We start from the raw sequence: 19466 nt of genomic DNA on the forward strand, positions 1-19466 counted from the left end.
TATTTACTCTGTCCTGGTCTTGTAAACAACCGCTTCAAAGGGAAGATCACAAATTCATTGCACATGGCTGCAATACTTTTGGTCATACTACAGTCTCCAAGCACTGTTTTCACTAGAAAGAATCTGAAGTTAGGGTTTGAGCATGAGCAGGACTACTACTGCTAATATTAATATACTTGAATTAAAAGTAAGACTCCTCACTAAAATACAGTAAACCCAGGAACTGAAAAGCTGTGGATCCATATCAGGAAGAACTAAACTGTCATCTAATTTGAAAATTCCTGACACGCTTTGCATTTCATGTGGGAGATTTTTAAGTGCAAACTATTCTGACTGATATGCAAGCAACATTTTTCACACTTAACAATGAACAAATATTCAGCTATTTACCTGAATCTTAGGTACGCACATAGTTACATAGATAACTATATTTTAGACCACCATTTATGACGTGAAAACAACTCCTCTGATGTTTATTTTCTGAGACATGATATCTTCTTTTTAGTCCTCTTGTTATGAAAGGTCACGTGAGAGAGAGGAGGGAAAAATCCTATCACGTGTAGCCTTCGAACTAAGCTGAAGGCGTAGTTTTCTCTGAAATAACAAAACATAAACCAACGCCAAACTACGTGCGTGTGTGTTTAGGTGTGTGCGTGTGTGTCAGTGTTCTGTACTGGCTCCAAAGAAAAGACTGCCTGCGTTAGTCTATTTGGCCACTCCTCACAGAAACTCATTTTTACCAAAGATACTTTCTAGAGAGAAGCAGGTGTTCTATTTCAGAAGACGGCTTTTAAAGGGGAAACGGCCTGAGCTGTTCAAGGTAAAGTGTGCATCTTTAACCTCTGCCTCCTTATTTAAAAGTTGGTTTACATTCTCCTTTTGTTTCAAGTGTTGGTAAAACTCTTACAATTGGTTAAATAATGCCACTAAGCTTGTTTCTATGTTTTACATCTTTACATTGCAATCTGTTTATTGCAATACCATTAGTTAGAAGAAAAGATAGTGAACTTGAAGGAAGAATAAAAAAGTAAGTTATATCTTTGTAAAAAAATAGTCAGGTACTTGTGTTATTGCTCAGTACAGATTATAAGAATAAGAAGAATAAAGTGAGCAGGCATACAATGCATGCATTCTCTAAACAGGGGCTGTTCTAAATAGTAAATTGGAAATTATATATATAATTTCACTTTACCTGCTATAATCAAGATGCTGTAAGTAGTTAAATATTATACTTTTGGAATAAGATCATTGCTTGGTAACTCCAGTATCTTTGTATATATGTTAACATGATTCCTAAGGTTATGCCAACACTAAGATGACTAGGATAAAGCCATGATGTCCAGCTGAAACAACTACATTTGTTTCCATTAATTTTAGTTCAAGACTCCTTTTAAAATAGTCTTAAACAACAGTTCACCTGGTTTTCTGAAGGTCTTTCAAAGTTTTTCTTTGGACATTGGCTGCTTTTTCACTCATTTTCAGTCCGGGTCATTTTCACAGCAATGTTTTTAAAGCACTTAACATGAACCTATTGAAGCATAAAAAGGCACCTAACTCAGGGATGTACCAGTGATGTTTCTACACATACCAGACAGCAAAGATCCATCCATTTACTGATCACTGAAGCCTCATCAGAAATGGTCTCAGTGGAAGGGTGTGTGTCAAGAAGCCATTCTTAAGGATGGAGAAAAGGGGAGAAAAAGCTGAGATATAACAAGAACTGGACAGAAAATTAGTGACAAAATCAGTGGCATTTTCAGTTCACATGACTCTTATTTTGTATCCTGAGGTGTAAGGTGAGTTTTTTCTTTTGGTCTTCTTTAAACAGCACTGAGTTTCAGTGAGTATACTGGATGTTGACATTCTATGTATTTTGTTTATTTTAGAAGATATTGAGATACACAAACTTAATTGTTAAAGAGCTGAAATGGACCAAAAACAGAAATCCACTATGAAAATGAATGTGATGAACCCTGGGAACAGACTGGGACATACCCAGCCCAAAGCTCCAGAGAGAGAGCAGTGGGCCAATAAGCTGGAGTTCATCCTGGCAGTAGCTGGGCACATTATTGGGCTGGGGAATGTCTGGAGGTTTCCATACCTTTGCTACAAAAATGGAGGAGGTAAATTGTTGTTGTTATGTCCATCTTGAAAACAAATGTCATGTAGCCTTTATTGCCAAAGATAAAGATTGAATTCAGCATAGAAAAATCAAAAAACAATACTAATTGCACACATTGAGCAATGCAGTGTATACACATTTCTTAGATTTTTTCAATAATTACTGATGTTTATTTGTTTTTAAGGGGTTTTCTTCATTCCTTATGTTTTATTTTTGTTCACCTGTGGCATCCCACTCTTCTTCCTGGAGACATCTTTGGGTCAGTACACCAGTCAGGGTGGAATAACATGTTGGAGAAAAATCTGTCCACTTTTTGAAGGTAGGTTTTTTTTGTGATTTTTTCTTGATTATTTTAATTAGATCTTGTTAGAACAGGATTTATCACCCTTTCACCTTCAGACCGGCTTTAATTATTCATGGTATAGATTCACCAAGGTGCTGGAAACATTCCTCAGTGATTTTGATCCATTTTGACTTGATAACATCAGGCATCTCAAATGTGCTTTATTGGATAGAGACCCGATGAATATAATGGCCATTTGAGTGCATTGTCAAGAAAATGGGTCTGAGATCAACTTTGTGATATGGTGTGTTAGCCTCAGCATCACTAAATGTAAACCCTGGGGATAGTATATTTCATATGTTTATGAATCTCTGAAAGGCAGGCAGACTGGTGACCAGGGCGTACCCAGCTTCTAGCTTTATGCCAGCTGGGAAAACCTTGGATAAGCAGTTAAGAACATTATTTGATGGATGGATTGAAATATAATGAAGTAGAAAGTACAATACTAATACAAACGTAAAAATTACATTACAACAAATGTAAGGACATCAAAATTGTTGTTGTGTATGTGACCTCAATAAAAAGCCATAGTGCAACTTTATTATATGTTTATAAATTTGTACAGACGATTTTTTTTTTTTAAATACAGATGAACTTTTAAAGTCTAAGCTTGAAGGGAGCTTAGAATCAAATAAAAACTGATATTGTTCATCGCGCTATTTCTTAATAGGTTTAGGTTACGGAAGCCAAGTGGTTGTTTTGTACACTGGTATGTATTACATCATCATACTGGCTTGGACGTTTCTCTACTTGTTTTCATCGTTCAGGGCTGAGCTTCCATGGGCGAGCTGTCACAACAGTTGGAACACAAGTACTAAGATTTTATTTTGCAGTCATTTCATATAATTGCATCATGCATGTGTTATTCGCATTTCACAAGCCTGCTTATTTTTTCATGCAAGATGGCTGTTTTGAACATAGTCACAATCAAACATTTCCTGTGGACCCAAATGGAAAGAGTGTGTCTTCAGTTGTTGAATTCTGGGAGTAAGTATGGTAATATGGACCATACCATGAGGCTTATAAGGTTTTCATATATGAAAGCTTATATATAAATGTCTGTATAAACTTTGTAACAGGAGGAGAATCTTGGGCCTGTCTGATGGAATAGATAACATTGGGAATATCCGTTGGGACCTGGCCCTTTGTCTTCTTCTTGCCTGGGTTTTGTGCTATTTCTGTATCTGGAATGGAGTGAAGACCACAGGAAAGGTGCAGAACAAACTTTATATACTAATTTTTCATTTCATTCAAACTTTTCTTCTATGAAGCATCTAAGTCAGGGTTTTTTAAACAAATACTGACAGTTGCTTGTATTGAAGGTGGTGTATTTCACTGCCACATTTCCATTTGTGATGCTGGTGGTGTTGCTGGTTCGTGGCCTTACATTACCTGGAGCCAAAGATGGAATTATGTTCTACCTCTACCCAGACCCATCCCGTCTCACTGATCCTGAGGTGCTACATTCTCTAGTACTGTTTTGTTTGACAGTATATGTTTTGAAAGAAGTATTCACTTTGTTCCTATAATGCAAAAAACATTGTGGTGAAGTAGCCCAAGCTGGAGTTTGGCAATTCTATTTTAAGCATGCTTAAAAAACCCCTGAAGGTTAGATAGCATGTTTTTCCATGTCACATTCAGCAATTATCATTAAACGCAAACATGGCTGATGGTGATTTCATAGTTTTAGGTCTTTTGCATTTAACAATAGCATGTAGTTTAAAAAAAAGGAGGGGGGGGGGGGGGGGGGTGAATAGAAATGCTGGTAAACATGTTTCACCACAGAATATGATGTTTTTGCACTTACTGTGTACAGCCCTGTACTCACCAATGACATGATTTAGTTTTTATCCAGCTTTTGCACAGCATCCTAGTTTTTATTTATTTTTTATTCCAGTGGTAATGAGGTTGAAGATTACCAGATGACCTGAAAAGAATGTGTGTGCCAATCCTATTCTCTGTCAGTAGATTCAAGGATCAGGAACATCTGTGTTGTTTTGCAAATACTTTTAGTTATTCAGTTTTTGAATAACTTGGCATATTATTGAACTTTTACTACTAGAAGCAGTTAGTATGATGTACAGTCAGGTCCATAAATATTGGGACATCGACACAATTCTAACATTTTTGGCTCTATACAACACCACAATGGATTCCAAATGAAACGAACAAGATGTGCTTTAACTGCAGACTGCCAGCTTTTATTTGAGGGTATTTACATCCAAATCAGGTGAACAGTATAGGAATTATGACAGTTTGTATATGTGCCTCCCACTTCTTAAGGGACCAAAAGTAATGGGACAATTGGCTTCTCAGCTGTTCCATGGCCAGGTGTGTGTTATTCCCTCATTACCCCAATTACAATGAACAAATAAAAGGTCCAGAGTTCATTTCAAGTGTGCTGTTTGCTTTTTGAACCTGTTGCTGTCAACTGCCAGGATGAGATCCAAAGAGCTGTCACTACCAGTGAAGCAAGCCATCATTAGGCTGAAAAAACAAAACAAACCCATCGGAGAGATTGCAAAAACATCAGGCGTGGCCAAAACAACTGTTTAGAACATTCCCAAAAAGAAGGAACGCACTGGTGAGCTCAGCAACACCAAAAGACTAGGAAGACCACGGGACACAACTGTGGTGGATGACCAAAGAATCCTGTCCCTGGTGAAGAAAACACCCTTCACAACAGCTGGCCAGATCAAGAACACTCTCTAGGAGGTACTTGTATGTGCGTCAGAGTCAACAATCAAGAGAAGACTCCACCAGTGTGAATACAGAGGGTTCACCACAAGATGTAAACCTTTGGTGAGCCCCAAAAACAGGCAGGCCAGATTAGAGTTTGCCAAACGACATCTGAAAAAGCCGTCGCAGTTCTGGAACAACATCCTATGGACAGATGAGACCAACATCAACTTGTACCAGAGTGATGGGAAGAGAAGAGTATGGAGAAGGAAAGGAACTGCTCATGATCCTAAGCATACCACCTCATCAGTGAAGCATTGTGGTGGAAATGTCATGGCGTGGGCATGTATGGCTGCCAGTGGAACTGGTTCTCTTGTATTTATTGATGATGTGACTGCTGACAAAAGTAGCACAATGAATTCTGAAGTGTTTCGGGCAATATTATCTGCTCATATTCAGACAAATGCTTCAAAACTCATTGGACGGCGCTTCACAGTGCAGGTGGACAACGACCCAAAGCATACTGCAAAAGCAACCAAAGAGTTTTTGAAGGGAAAGAAGTGGACTGTTTTGCAATGGCCAAGTCAATCACCTGACCTGAATCCGATTGAGCGTGTATTTCACTTGCTGAAGACAAAACTGAAGGGAAAATGCCCCAAGAACAAGCAGGAACTGAAGACTGTTGCAGTAGAGGCCTGGCAGAGCATCACCAGGGATGAAACCCGGCGTCTGGTGATGTCTATGTGTTCCAGACTTCAGGCTGTGATTGACTGTAAAGGATTTGCAACCAAGTATTAAAAAATGAATGTTTGATTTATGGTTCTTATTCTGTCCCATTACTTTTGGTCCCTCAAGAAGTGGGAGGCACATTTGCAAACTGTTGTAATTCCTACACCGTTCACCTGATTTGGATGTAAATACCCTGAAATAAAAGCTGACACTCTGCAGTTAAAGCATGTCTTGTTCGTTTCATTTGGAATCCATTGTGGTGGTGTATGGAGCCAAAAATGTTAGAATTGTGTCGATGTCCCAATATTTATGGACCTGACTATAAATGCAATTTTTTGTACACTTACATATTTACAGATCAAAATGACTTTAAATCCCTTAGGTATGGATGGATGCGGGCAGCCAAATTTTCTACTCCTATGGAGTTTGCACGGGGGTTCTGACATCACTGGGAAGCTACAACAAGTACAACAACAACTGCTACAGGTTTGTAGGAATTCTTCCTTTACTTTTATAATTACTGTAATTTGCTTGTTTTCTCACCTTTGAAAAATTTCACCTACAGAGACTGTGTTTACCTGTGCCTGTTAAACAGTTTAACCAGTTTTGTAGCTGGTTTCGCCATTTTCTCTGTGCTTGGTTTCATGGCAAAAGAACAAGGCTTGGATATATCGATGGTAGCTGAATCAGGTATGGATGGAAACCCAGAGTGATACTGTTAAGAGCTGTCTGAGAAAACGACTATATTTTGCTTCCATTTTTGCAGGACCTGGATTGGCATTTATTGCTTATCCTCGTGCGGTGGCTTTAATGCCGCTTCCTCAGCTCTGGGCGATTTTCTTCTTCATCATGGTCATCTTTCTGGGATTAGATAGTGAGGTAATACCAATCTATTTGTCATGTACATCTTAGAGTCGTTTCCTTTGTGGTAATACGAAATAATATCTCCCATCACTGCAGTTTGTATATCAAGAGGCACTGGTCACAACAATCTCGGACATGTATCCTTCCTTTTTTCAAAACAACTGTCACCGTAAACTCCTTCTTCTTGGAATTAATGTCGGAAGCTTCCTTGTAGGCCTTCTGATGGTGACGGAGGTGAGTGTTTTCAGATTTTCTTGATCATTTAAAAATGTAATTTAAAAAATAAATCAATTTAAAAATGAACCTTGTAATATTTTCAACTATAAAAACATAAGGAATTCACAGGTGAGAAACACAGAGGGAAATACAGTAGATTAACTAAATTTAGCATGCACTATTTTAATCTCATTGAACAGAAGAATTTTTAAGTTAAGAGCCAAATTCACAAGAATGATACACCTGCTCATGTTTTGCTCTGCTTTTTTATGGACTATGTTCTCAGAATATGGCTTTGGTATGGTGAATCTATAGTTATAGATGCAGTCATATATTTTGTTTCTATATATTTGTAGGGAGGCCTTTATATTTTCCAGCTGTTTGACTACTATGCCTGCAGTGGGATGACCCTCCTACTTTTTGCTATTCTTCAGTCTGTCTGCATAGGATGGGTCTACGGTAAGTAGCAGTTTTAACTTGGTCAAATCATTCACTGTATTTAAAAAATGGACCAAACACTGTAAAGTCATTCATTGGCTTGTGTACTATCATCTAAAAAACTCAAATCTGCCAATTTGGCTGTCACCATGTTAGCTTTTCAAACAGATGTGATCGCATTTTGGGTAAAACTGGGAATTTGTCAGGTTACCCCAACACTATATAGCCAGCTTGACTGGAAAGTGCTTCATTAATTTACTATTAATAAATAATTTGAATACTTTAAGTTAAAAAAAATGACAGAATCACAAAATAGCTACATTTTTAATTATGCACTAGAGTTGTGAATTTATTTCTTAAGTCATCATAGAACTTAAATAGCAGAGAAAAAGATCACTTCCTCTAGAGGTTTTATGATAGTTAAAATTAGATAGAAATATCAAATCTCTCTCTGGTGTAAAACTGGACAGTTTAACATTGGGGTCTATGGGGACTGACTCGCTTTTGGAGCTCACCTCAAAGAACAGCAGTTCTACAGGTTGCCACTTGGGTAAAATTTGCAACTTTTGGATGGCTTTTTATAAACCCATGTATCAAACCCATGTATTAAATTCAAATCTGGGCACAATACAGAACCTCCATTATACATATGTCTTGATGCATGCTCCATCCAGGTAATGAAATCCCTAAAAGTTGATTCTGTTTATCTGGACATAGCATTATCACTGAAAACACTGTCCAGATCACCAAAATCATTTTTTGGCATTATATATATATATATATATATATATATATATATATATATAGTGTATATGTGTGTGTGTGTATGTGTGTGTGTGTGTATATATGTGTGTGTGTGTATATATGTGTGTGTGTGTATATATATATATATATATATGTGTGTGTGTATATATATATATATATATATATATATATATATATATATATATATATATATATATATATATATATATATATATATATATATATATATATATATATATATATATATATATATATATATAGTGTATATGTGTGTGTGTGTGTATGTGTGTGTGTGTGTGTGTGTGTATATATATATATATATATACACACACACACACACACACACACACACACACACACACACACACACACACACACACACACACACACACATATATATATATATATATGTATGTATGTATGTATGTATGTATATATATATATATGTATGTATATATATATATATATATATATATATATATATATGTATATATATATGTGTGTGTATATATATATATATGTGTGTGTGTGTGTATATATGTATGTATATATATATATATATATATATATATATGTGTGTGTATGTGTATATATATATATATATATATATATATATATATATATATATATATATATATATATATATATGTGTGTGTGTGTATATATATATATATATGTGTGTGTGTATATATATATATATATATATATATATATATATATATATATATATATATATGTGTGTGTGTGTGTGTGTATACATATATATGTGTATATATATATATATATATATGTATATATATATATATATATATATATATATATATATATGTGTGTGTGTGTATATATGTATGTATGTATGTATAATATTATTATTATTATGTGTGTGTATGAGGAAACACTCAAATAGTTAACAATGTTTATTTTCTGTAGGTGGAGATCGTCAGTACGACAATATAAAGGACATGATTGGATATCGACCATGGCCTTTTATGAAATACTGTTGGCAGTACTTCACACCAGCCATCTGTACTGTAAGTATTAGAAATGTTGTGAAATGCTGTTAAGTGAGTGTACGTGAAACCTGTCAGAATCTTCTGTTCTAAGACTAGTCTATGTCTTAACCAGATGGAAAACAATTCCACTTTGACACTGCATAGCAACTTGAAGACATTTAATGTTATTTGAGTTGCATTTATAAAGAGGATATATTATGCTCCATAGTTTAATTTTAGTGCCATAGTTTGGTTTTGGGCTACTCTGGAGTATGTAATGCTTCCTAGTACAGCTCCTTACTTCATCCTTTTTCTGGAACAAACCATTTTAAAGCCTCTCTCTTTCAGGCCACCCTCTATATAAGCTAACTCATAGAGTTAAAACAAGAGGTGAGTAGGGCTGCTGTACTAAGAGCCAAGGCTGTGTCCGTGAAATGAACATATTAAGGATATCGACTCTCATTTTTCAGATCCATTAAAAGCCTAGTGTTTGGGCTCACAGACATTACTTGCACATGCTGTACACTGACCTCATATTTGAAATGTTGACCTATTTCAGAGGAGTATTTTCCACTGTGACAGCATAAATGTGACAGAAGAAGCCAATTTTTAGCTTCACATAATTGGTGAAATATTATTATGTGTACATGTCTAATGTGACTTCAGCTGATTTAATAAAAAGCTTTTAAAAAAATTTCATTTCAGCTGCGGATGGATCGAAAATACATGTATGTTTTAAGTAGTTATAAAATTATGTCTAATTAAAACCAATTTATATCAAATAGACCAGAGAGAAAACCATACATAGACACTGGATATAATCACAGTCACCTGTACCTAAAGTTTTGACATGCCTGAAACAGGAGTGTTTGGATACAAATGGCACTACAGAAGCAAAGTATATGAATGTGAATGAATATAATTTTAAATCTTATTTCAGTGTTTGTTTTACATCATACAATGTCAAAATGAATCCCCCATGAATATGAATGTTCTTTTCTTGAATACAAATCAGGCTTTAAGTTTATACCTGCTCTTCTCTTATGTTTTCAGTGCACATTTCTCTTCTCCCTGATCAAATATACCCCACTCAAATTCAACAACACCTATGAATATCCCTGGTGGGGATATGCTATTGGAGGATTGTTTACACTCTCCTCAACACTCATGGTTCCTCTGTGGATGTTGTATGCTGTGTGCATTACTCCAGGAACACTGAGACAGGTAAATCACACAAAGAGAGTTTGAATGGTCACAAAATCTTAAAAGTCTAAAAACAGCTTCTGATCCTTCCACTGGATGCATCTTAAGCAGCTCACTGTAAATTGTATTTAGGGTAACATGAGGAATTTGAGGTCAGGAGTTCCTGTTTCTCTCTTAACTGTTTAATTAAAGTGTATACCTTGTGGAGGTAAGGTAATTTGTGGTCACAGTGAAATACAAAAACCAGTGAAACTGCAGTGTATCTTTTATTGATTTCGAGCCTTAAACCTTGCCCTTGATGGCAATTACTTAATGTTACACATATGATCATATGATCGTTCAGCCGAATAATCAAAAACTGCGCTTCTCTTTTGCCACCCAGAGACTGAAGCTTCTGTGCACGCCAGCAAAGGACTTGCCTTCTGCAACATCAAAGAAAGCATCAAACTATGAAGCATTTCAAACTTTCACAGACTTGCACACACTGCGGAAGACAAAAAGTCCAGATGATAGAGGTGAACAAATACAGGGATCGTATATTATTTAAACTGAACAAAAAAAGTTAAAAAATACAACTACAGCAGCGAAGAATACATGTCACATACAGTTATATTCTAAGTCCATTAGGCAAACAATAAACATAATCTGGTCAGTGTCCAGCTACCAAAACCAGATGAGAGAGACTCTCTGAGTAAACATAATGATCTTCTGAAACTCTGCCCTGGACTTACCATTTTAAGCTGCCCTGTCTTTTTATTTAGGGTTCCTGTGGAAAAAAGAAGAAGCTGGAAACACTGCTTAAGGCTGAAAAACAGCCTCTCAAGCAACACTGATCGATCACTGGAACCGATCATCAATCAGATATGTCTCAGTAAAAGACCTTTTTCTCTGTAGAAGATAACAGATTTTTGTTTCATTGTTAAACTGAAAATGTAGTTTGAACTGTTTGTTGTACATTTATAGTACCTTTGTGCAGCTTTTTCAGCATGTTGTATTATTTACTGTGCTCAGTAAGCTCAAGAGGAAGGAAAAAGAGGAAAAACAGAAAAGTTTTGGTGTTAACAATTCTTAAATTTTACATGTGGTTTCTTTTCTTGTATTCTGACTTCATTTATAAATTCTACTATGTTAAATATTAGAGTGAGGACATACTTACTCCAAACATACATGATAAATAATTGAAAAAAAAATAGATGTGTGAAACATGTAAAAAGAAAAAGCGACAATTTTTGGAGGTGTTAGGTAATACCACTTCACAATGCGCCTTCTATTTAGCTGATAAAACAGAACACACCTGCACTCCTTGAATACCTGAAACTAAGAGAAAACTGGAACAACAGGGTGTAATCCAAGACAGTGCATGCCCACAGCTTTTATATTGAGTAAAGTGAGAACCAGGGTGCATTATGGAAAGGTTGCCATAACAGGGATAAAATTGTGTGAGCAACAATCAAAATATACACCTACACACAATTTAGAATCACCAAATGTGCAAGTGTTCGGACTGAATGAAGCTTCCTGGAAGAAACCCATACAGGCACACGGAGAACAGGCAAACTCCAGCCAATTTGGTTCAAACCCAGAACCTTCTTGCTGCGAGCCACCACTGGGCTACTGTTTTCAGATAACATGGTGCTGTAATCACTGCTTTCTCCTTGTTTTTGCCTCAGGATTCTGGATTATTGGATGTATCATCTTATATTTTATTCAAGCTTCACTGATAATAACATACCCTGCTAAAAAAAAATTTCATATTGTTACCACACTGAATGCTGGAATGTTGATGTATGAACGGATCAAAGCTGCTTTTTGCTTTGATCCGTTCATAAAAATAATTCATTTTAGTTAAATTTGTAGATACTATTGTTCCTATCACAAAAGTAAAGTAAAGTAAAGTAAAAAAAAAAAAAAAGTAGTTTTTCTGCCTTTAAGGCAGTCAGGATATAACCCTTAATAGACATGGACAAATATTGTGTTAAATAGTGTTATGACATGGTGTGTAACATAGTGATTTAACTGACAGTCTTTGTGTTAATATTTTACGTGTATATTCATTTTTGTGCAATATATCTAAAATTAGAAACACCCTGTCTTGCAGTGATGCCAAAACCTAGTTCATTCATTCATTACTTCTAGGCTGGACAATTGTAATTCATTAGTATCTGTTTTTTTCTGAAAGTTCCCTAGAAATCATCCTGTTAATCAAAAATACTATAACGAGTACTAACATGGGGAAGAAGGAGAGATCATATTTCTTCAACACTGGCTTCTCTTCATTGGCTCCCTGTTAAACCCAGAATTGAATTTAACATTTTTTGCCTCTTGTGTAATCTGGGCCCATCATATCTTAAAGACCTAGTAATATCATAGCCTAATAGAGTACCGGGGAATGGAGGCAGAGGTTTCAGCCTTCAGGGCCTTCTTTTATGGAACCAGCCCTCAGTTTGTATAAGAGAGACAGACACCCTCTCTACTTTTAAGATTAGGATTAAAACGTTCATTTTTCATAAAGCTTATAGTTAAGAATGAAACATCCCTGAAGCATCCCTTAGTTATATAGGTTCAAACTCATGCAGGACTTTATGTGACGCCCTGAGCACTTCTCTGCATGCTGCTTTTGTCTGTGTTTATATATCACTGCAGCATGTCATTAAATTTTTTATACTCTCTTCCTTACTCTGTCTTTTGTCCTGTCGCCTTGTGCTCTTTTTTCCTTTTTCTTTTATTTTTCTTCTTTTCATTTTCCCCTCAGCCCCCAGCTGGTCACAGCAGATGGCTAACCATGACCCATGAGCCTGGAATTTCTTTCCTGATAAAAGGAAGTTTTTCCTTCTCACTGTCTCAAAGTGCTTGCTCATAGGGGATTGTTTGATTGTTGGTAATTCCCCAGAATGATGCAGGGACCGTTGCTATAATTGAACTGGTTATTGCGGTAAATACACATTATTATAAGTTAAATGAGGTAAAAGTGCAAAATATAGTTGGGCTACTTCACTTTGTGTGAGATACTGTGATAAATAAGTAATAAGAGCTGTACATTTATGTCAGTTTTCAGGTAAATATAAACCTTGAGTATTTACATTCCCTATCATATACAGCACCCGCATTGTCGTCGTCCCCCCCCCCCCCCGCAATGCCGGAACTCAATATTTCACAACTAACTTTTTTTTTTTTCCCGGAAAAACAGTGTCACTTTTCTTATTGTATATACTGGTAAAGGTACATTCAAAGATTTGCCCTCTGGAGGGCGCTCCAGATCTGTATTTAAACCTTGCTGCTTCAACATTTGTGTGTTTAACTGCAGTGATGGATCTGAATGGTCTCAGCAGTGCTTTGTAGCCACATTGATATACTCTGCATCTATTCTGTGTTTCACTTTTTATCTCGCTACATAAATAATGATAATATTGCATCCACAAAAGTACAATATAGTAGGCAACAGGCCTGCATACAGCACATGCATAGAAAATATGCACCACACAGGTTTGTAAACATGGCTAAAGTCTTCTACTTCTGTCCTTACCTCATTTTTAAAAAATGTTTTAACCCCCCAAAATGACACTTTTCCATTGTGCTGCAAATGAATCTGAAATAAAACAATGATAGATTCAATATCAGTTCATCTTCAGCTGGCAATCCTATCATTGCCATAATGCTGTTAACCAACCATACATGAGCATGAAATAACACCGTTAATTATTTGATGTGCACACTGCTGACCACCAGGTGGCGCTTCAACCGCAAATGTAAACAACCCACACTAAAGGTGAAACCATATGTGCAGTAGGTTCCCACAGAAGACTTACTAGTACTTGCGCATCCTGTTTTGTTTTGTTTTGTTTTTACTTTAAAAAAAAATCTTCTACCTATTATATTTCGAGGTAACCTAAAATCTATATATTTATTTATGTAGCTTTTTTTAATTTTAAGTTTTAGATGGGGTAGCCTACTAAAAGTGTAGAAATAACATGCCTTATATTACCAGTACTGCTGAGGTCAAGGAACTGACCTCCCAGCCCATTGTTCCTTCAGTGGTGCTAGTTTCAGTCATTATGCAAATGTACTGTTTATAAGGTTGGGGAAAGCTGCAGTCAGCTGAGACTGAAGAAGTCACTTGGATAAGTGATGAAGCGTTTCTCCCACTGAATACGCTATGTCCAGATGAACAGAATCAACTTTTGGGGAGTACTGTTTTTGTTACACAACCACCCCCAGTCCCTATGCACCCACACATACACATTCATAGAGAGAGCGCAATAGTGATGCTAATACGCACATGCTTAGGTGGAGCTAAAGGAGCTGGAGGAATCCACAGAGCTGCTTCTTCAGACCAGTGGGTGGAGACGTCTGCTGACTAGAATGCCACATTACACATTAAGGGTTGTGAATTTTCTGCTTTGCTTTAATATCTAGCCTACTCACAGTGGTTGCAATTTGAATAACATAATCAAAAACAAGTTTTACTACTGACAGTAATTAAGGCTCATCCCTGCAGTCAAAAATAGGTGAACCCAGGTGTCATGTCAACATGACTGCTGTGAAAGATATATAATTCAATATCGTCACAAACTGTGGTCTTAAGAAAACACAGATGAATCACTGTCTCGCTAATACACTTTGACCATAAAATTAAATTAGTAACTTAATAAAGTGACAAATAAATGCAGGAATAAGACTTCTGTTCTTTTTCAACACTGATAATTAAATTAAAATAAGATGGATGAATGAAAGACAATCATTATCTCTATTGGAAAATAGGCAAGCAATAGTAAGAACGTTGTTTTGTTTTAAATTATATCACTGCACCCATGATAGTCTGGATTGCATTTATTAATTGTTCTTTGTAGCACAGCTTGGATGGACGTGTAATGTATGAGATATGGAAATATTTCCAGTGTTTTGAAGATTTATTTTAAATGGCTAGATTCAATAGCAATGAGTGGTGATATTTATGCAAGAGAGAGGAGAGGAATTGAGAAGAGAGCATTAGGGAGTAATCTGTGATGCATGTGAGTGTCTGGGCCACTCTGGAAGGTGAGATTAGACACGGCAGTAACCTCAGTCTTCACGAGACAGCAGGGTCTGGGAGAAAGTGTTCATTTATTCCATGCTAGGACAGTTTAACAGGTAGTGCTACATAATTTATTATTCACGTCTCCCCACCCACCACCACTACCACGACTGTGCTATATAAAGGTCAAGTGCCCTATAGAGGATTATTTTACATAAAACTCATAAAATTGTATTTATTTTCTCTAAGAAAAGCAGCCTTGATCTCTCAGTCTCATACCTCTGTAACCTCAGGATACTTACTGTTCATGCAGCTTAAAAAATGTATGAAAATGTTGAATTTTTTTTTCTGCTAGGCATTTTAGTCACATATTACGTGGATTTTCCATCATTTTAATATGATTATTATTACAATATAAGCGTCACATTGTTTGAGTTTTATGGCACCTGATATCTTTTAGAGTGTTTGCTTTACATTAGTTTTAAGCTCGTGGAGTCTATTTCCATTTGCATGAATAAAAAAGATTTCTTTATTATGTGATAAAATCCCGAGCTATTTTATGCAGAACCCTGGACATCATCAGTCATAACCTCCTTTCATGCCTTTACAGAGAAAAAAACAACAACACTATATATGATGTAGGCTACATTATGTCTCCTGGGTGAAAAGCGTGTGAAGTTATAATACTTTTAGATACTTATTGTGATAACTCAGATATCTTGAAGTGCCTACACAATGCAGTTATTGTAGTGTGTAATTTTTTTGTAATGCCACTTTATGTGGTACACAGTGTTCCAGATCAGTCAGTAATGTGTTTTCTTGAACTACTGAGACATTAGCAACAGTTAGTGTTTGCTTCCTGTTACAGTTTCAACTTGCATAGCCTCCACATGAGTGTGTTAAGTACTTGTAGCTGTAAAGCAGTGAGCTAATCCCAATTAACTGTTGTTTACATGTGACTTTAGGCACACGTCAGGCACCTTATTGATCTAAGCTTTTTTGGACTTCTCACCTACCTTGGGCTTTTACATAAATCTCATTTAGTGCTCAGCTCTCACATCCTTATCATACCAGCTGCCCTAGAATAAGCAAATTGCTGCTTTGAACTTCCAATCACATTAAAACAATTAAAACAAGTTTCTATCTATCTATCTATCTATCATCTATCTATCTATCTATCTATCTATCTATCTATCTATCTATCTATCTATCTATCTATCTATCTATCTATCTATCTATCTATCTATCTATCTATCTATCTATCTAGTCTGTGAAAATGACAATAAACATATAAAAAAGAAAAATAATCCAGTGTCTTTGCACCTTAATATAAGTTGCCATACAGCAAAAATAGCATGCTAACTAGGTACTATGTCTAGCTAATACATAGTGATGTCAGACTCAAAAGAGGCTGACAGACAAAGTCACAATAAACATTTATTGCACGTGCAAAAGTCTTTTTTGTACACTTGCAGATGTATCTATTGACCTGTAATATCAATAATAATACCAATAGTCTTTACATGATTTGGTTAAAGCTAAAAGTGTATTTAATTACACTTTGCTAAATATTACAGGCGATGGAGTTATATAGCCCAACCTTTATATATAACACAATAATACAATAATATAACACAATACAATCTCTGCCCTCAGAAACCTGATGTTTCAGACCAGTGGAGCTTGTATTCGACTGTGGTAATCACTTTTGAAGACTTTGTGAATTGAAGGAGACAGGTGTCACCTCTAACATCCACCCTGACTCACAGACAACCTACTCAACATCTCTGAATTACGTACAAGGTGTGAATCCAATTTGTAGGGATTGAGGATTAGAAAGGGACAAACCCCTCCGGTTTAACAGCTTGGTGACAATTTTTGGAAGCTAAGCGGATAAACACAAGCTCCTTGGTCTGGAAATCCCACTAGAGGAATTGGCATACTTATGAAAACTGGGTGACAGATGGTTTCCTGTTTATCTATCCAGAGCATCCCTATAACTTTTAATATTGTTTCATCTAGTATCAACAGTTAAAGAAACATGATTTGCTTGGTTGAGGGATATTATTGTGTTACTTGAAATTTAATCCTAAGCTAAATAAGGGGCTGTATGTGCAGGTTCATACCATTAAGTGTTATAGCAGAGATGTAAGACATAGCAAATACTGTTAATATGAGTTCTCATTCAATTAAATTATAAATAACTTTTCTAGCACTGCAAGTATTGCTCCTTTATTCTGAAATCCAAAATGTGTAATATGTACATTCCTCTGTGTTTCCAAATCAATAACTATTGAACTGTCATAACAAAAAAATGTTTGCACTATATAGTGAGAAATAATAAACTGTGCTGTTTGAGTGACTGCATCTTTTCAGTCAATGTATTTTTAAAATCGATATTGCAAAAATACCTTAAAAATACCTTTTTAAATAATGATCCCTTACGAGCAGTAATAACAACACCGATAATGAAATAATTTGAGTTTTCCAGCACTAGCAGTTTTGCCCATTGATTAGTCAGGATGACAGATGTTTATATATAGTTTCTTTAGGACCTAACATTATTTTACAAAAACAAATTTATTTAAGGAAAATTAGACCCCTAAATGTAACCAGTATTTCAAAATTAACCCAAGGCTCCTGGTGACTATGTCACTAAAACTAAAATATTTAACGTAAACTTGGCCTATTGATGCAAATCACAGTTTTTATGAAACCCAACATTGTAAGCAAGTAAGTAAAGTTTATTTATAGGTTGTGTTTCACAAAGAAAGCACTGCACCACATTAAAAATACAATATCAAAAGTCAACAATTAAAACAATTAAAATGTAATAACAAAAGAATGTCAGCAGAACGCCTTATTAAACAAAATAGGTTTCAACTGTGTGTTTTTGGTTTTTAAACACCACAGAGTTAGGTAATCGGTAAACTGGATAAACTGTATCTGATATGGTATGGTTTACAAATAAAAGACAGCAGCACTGTATGATGATTATTTATTTTAAGGGTCTAGTTAAAAAATGTAATAAATTACCTTTGCTCCTTTGTTGGATTTAAATAAAGAACTTACAATATATGTCACAGGATATACTAACACCAGCTGTATTATGCATACCTCAATCACATTTGCATAAACTTTTTGAGTGGAGGCTCCTAAGCTTTGGAACAAATGACCTTTTCACATTAGAGCTGGTCAGTCTCTCAATCATTTTAAAACATTTTTAAAAACCTATTTATTCTCACCTGCTTTCAGATTTAGTTGAGCAGAATGTCCTGCTTCCTTTTTATGCAATCACAGTTTTATTTGCTTGTTTTATTAGATTTTTAGTTTATTGCTAATTTAGTGACTGCTTGTATAACTCGCCAGCACTTTGGACAACAGAGGTTATTTAAAAAGGTGCTATATAAATAAACTTTGACTTGACTTTACTACATTTTGAAAATGTATAATGCATTTCATTGTGTTATGTGTCTGTCTGCCTTGTTATATTTTTTATGCATTTTTGCAACAACAACAAAAGCAATATAATAGCCAATGACTTTTATAGCTGAGATTTTATCACCTTTAAAGCAGATCATTGCAGCCACTGTAACTGAATTTAAATGATTTCAATGTAAAATAAACTTAATTTTTCATACAGAAAGTGCAAGATTAACCCCAATGTCTGTGCACCTGCACATTTCTGCTTATTGATAAATATGAACTGTACAGTGATTTTATTCACAAATATGCCACTAGCTGTAACTAAAACAATGAATACAAAGGTCTTAAGGTGAAAAATAATAGATATAAGGGGAAACAAAATGCTTAAATCAGTATTAGGGATTGGTCTTCAATATTTAATGAGGTAATGGACTTTTGACACACTAATGAACTAATGAAGTAAGCTTACTTTTCTCATCAAAGACTGGACCCTCTTGTAAAGGGATTACCTCAGGTGCTCCCAAACTTTGTTCATTACACTGACTCCAGCCTGTAATCTAGTTAATTCAATTGGTATTAAGGTTCACATAGTGCAAAGGAGTCAGAAGTTACTGTCTAGTTCCTATGAGCAGAATGATACAACAACAGCAGGAAGGGATGGGATCTTTAATGTTTGTT

General features: G+C 35.5%; 1 pseudogene; it reads left to right on the forward strand.

Moving 5' to 3' along the window:
* Positions 1 to 13144, forward strand: part of LOC134627934 (sodium- and chloride-dependent GABA transporter 2-like) — a 21075-nt pseudogene extending 7931 nt beyond the window's left edge.
* Positions 13145 to 19466: the final 6322 nt, after the last annotated feature.

This window comes from Pelmatolapia mariae, linkage group LG5, assembly GCF_036321145.2.
Source record: "Pelmatolapia mariae isolate MD_Pm_ZW linkage group LG5, Pm_UMD_F_2, whole genome shotgun sequence".
Classification (NCBI taxonomy): Eukaryota; Metazoa; Chordata; class Actinopteri; order Cichliformes; family Cichlidae; genus Pelmatolapia; species Pelmatolapia mariae.